The sequence below is a fragment of the Lissotriton vulgaris genome, chromosome 9 (genome assembly GCF_964263255.1).
Source record: "Lissotriton vulgaris chromosome 9, aLisVul1.2, whole genome shotgun sequence".
NCBI lineage: Eukaryota > Metazoa > Chordata > Amphibia > Caudata > Salamandridae > Lissotriton > Lissotriton vulgaris.
In genome coordinates this window covers 653,675,856-653,679,110 of record NC_141697.1, presented here as the reverse complement: position 1 = coordinate 653,679,110, position 3,255 = coordinate 653,675,856, and positions in this window count along the sequence as shown.

Sequence of the window (3,255 nt, the reverse complement as noted above, 5' to 3'; positions counted from 1 at the left end):
ATTGCGCGTCGCAAATAGCGATTTTCGGGTTTTTCGCAATCTGCGATTTTTCATGAATAGTGATTGCGATTTTTTTGCGATTTTGCAGATTTATTTGCAGAATCCATGGTTTCTCGCAAATTCAGATTCGCTAATGGGCTTCTTCCAGGATTCTGCGAATTTATTTGCGATATCGCAATTTTTTTTTGCAAATTCGCAATTTTTGGATTTACACTGTCATGAATTCCTTTTCATCAAATTGCGATCGCAATTGCTTTTTCGCAGCTATTGCGATCACAATTTGGCTTCATGAATCTAGCTGATAGTGTCCTAAAAGAACAGTTGCTCTTGCTGCTTTCATGGAAATGTCCGCAATACTACATGTTTTACAGCCCACTGAATCCAACTTCTTGCTTTCTTTATCTTGTGGAACAGAGGAGGTAGAAGTAGTAGCATGGTGTTTCTTTTCTGCTAAATTACCACCAAGTCTGTGGGAGGGTCCGACCGCAGGAAGAGTGGATCTGCTCAGGTGCCCTGTACTTTTTAGGAGTTTGGATAGAGCAGACTTAGCTGAAGCAGGAGTCAAGAAGAGTTCCATAGCTGGTTCCAAGAGGCCTGGCACTAGTGGGAGGAGTGGTCTGAACGCTGTGCATTGTTGCATCTCAAAGATCACTGATGTTGTTGGAGTAGGCACAGACATTTGGATGTTCAATTTTGCCGCTCCTCTCACTAAGAGATCATGGAAGCTGTTAATGTCATCTATGGGATAGACTCGAGCAGGTGGAGAGGCTGTTAAGGTAGGCCAGTAACGCCCTGCAAAGGTGGACAACAAATACCTGGAACGATGGTGAGATTGTGATCTGGGTTTGTGCGACCGATGACGATGATGAAGCATCTTGATGACGTATGGTGGCTGTGAGAGCGATGGCACGCACTGGAACATGATCTTGGCATTGGATATGGCGAAAGAGGTATTTGTGCAGATGCAGTTGGTGCAGGTTGCAGGTTGCAGGTTGCGGCGGAGTCAGAGGAGGTGGTGAAGGAGAGGCTGGTAAGATTCCAGGTGAAGGAGAGTACACCCTGGAATAGTCAGATACATGCTTCTCTTTTTCCTCTGATGTGTTGTACACATGGACCCCCTATGGTGGTGTGTCGTAGATCTGCCCTTTGATGTCGAATGTCGGTATCTTCTCCATGCCGAATGCCTCAATGACGCTGAACGGCGGTGTCTCTTTGATGACAAACCGATTCTTGACGTTGAAAGGATTGTTTGTATCGACATTGACGTAGTACTCGATGGGTTCCTGTCGCTCTGTGTCGAAGGCGGGTGAGTCTTCAATGTTGACCCACCGTTTTTCAACATCGATCTTCTCCTCTTTGTCGACTTAGAACTAGCTCCTGACGGTGTACAGGTCGGTGCTGTACCTTGTCCTGACATCGACATTTTCAACGTCAATGGAGAATGATGCCGTTTTTGAGCTGTAGATCTGTTTATGGATTTTTTGGTCCACCAAAGGTTAAAGATAGAGCCCTGGTAGAGAACCTGGTAGGGACCCTCTCCTCACTCTTTAGGATCACGTGCAGACTGCTTCTGCTTCCTGCACTGTTCTTCCGTGCCCTAGAGGAGAATCCTCTCACTATCATGTAGAGTTTGCCTGGAAATGTCTTGCAGTGTTGACAGTCTTCAGGAAGATGACTTGCTGGAAGACAAAGAACACAGACACTATGAGGGTCTGTTTTGGCTTTCTTTCTCCCACAGGATTTATTGAATAAAGATGGCATCTAAAAGACAAAATGTCCCAATTCCTGTCCGAAAAAAGCAATAAAAAGCAAAGCAGAGTGGAAAAACATCGAGTGAAGTGGTTGTTGATAAAACCCACAAGTAAATTTTGAAGAAAAAAGCTGTCTTCAGTGCTTCTAGGTCCTGTCAGCAGGTGCCGGAAAAAGAACTGAGGTAACTGCCTTTAGCCAAGCATGATGGGATACGGGAGTTCCTTGGGGCCTTAAAGGCACCACGTCTATTTTCAGCTTTTATAATGGCAGCCTATGAGGCTACACTCTCCTATGCTTCTTCATTTATATCCTGTTGTAAATAAATGGTTTGTAAAAGGTATTAGTATTGTTTTACCAAAGCATTATGCATAGACAGTTCTCTTGACACCTTTTTTCTATCTACAAAATGAAGGATCTGGCCATGCAGCCTTCTCTTACAGGCTGTATAATATTTTCTTCTTAAGGTACTCTGTTGGCATTCCTGAAGAAAGGTGAACATCTACACTTAAGAAAATGTATAGGATAAAGTGCCCTGGGGTCCCTTCTACAGGCTTCTCCTACAGGCTGCATAATACTTTCTTTCTTAAGTGACTCTGCAGGCCTTCCAGAAGAAAGGTGAGCATCTACACTTAAGAAAATGTATAGGATAAAGTGCTCCGGGGTCCCCGCACGTGTGCAGGACTATTCAGTGCTTATAACTATACCTGGAAATCCCCTACGAGAAAGCTTCCCTTACTGCTACTAAGGGGTGCCCTTGGATATGCACTGACTGTGCTTAACCTATTATGTAGTGCACAGTCAGTGCAACTGATGGCAGATTCACTGCACCCTCAACTGTAATATGCTGTGGACACAATGTAAAAGGATTTTCACTTTTCCATGGGGTTATGCTCCCATGCAATTAAGTAGCGCCGCTGTATGGTTGGGATTACACACGTTTTATAGAAGGGGCTGCACTTGCATCTGCAGCCCATTCTGCACAGCCAAAGAGCCTGTTGTGCCCCCAGACACTTTATATAAAACTGCTCAGGTGTTCAATTGCCAATAGCACTAATTCTTGGAATCCTGAAGTGGCATCAGTCGTGCCCTGAGGCTTATACTCATAGCCATTTCCGTGGAACTGGATCCAGTGAAATCCTGCTGCGCCTCTTGACAAGGAGGAGGAAAGGAAGCACATTTTCTCTATTTTCTGAAAACAGCCTTGGCATGGGCATAAGATTTTGAATAGCCCACTCACAGAGTCTGTCGTTCTCGGGGTGATGCCATTTAATGGATCAATGTTCATGCAAGTTGTCTACCACTGCTCCTGGGGATTACAAGAGACCCCCTATATAGACACATACCATCTGCTGGGGAACCTCCAAAGAGTTAAGAGACTGAAAGACATTCCTACTGTTATGTAAGGAAAGGCCAGGCATGTTTGTTCAGCGTTTGGGCCATGGATATGGTCAACCCTGGTGGTCTTTTAGGGGAATTACTTTTTTTTATTGATTTTGCTGATGA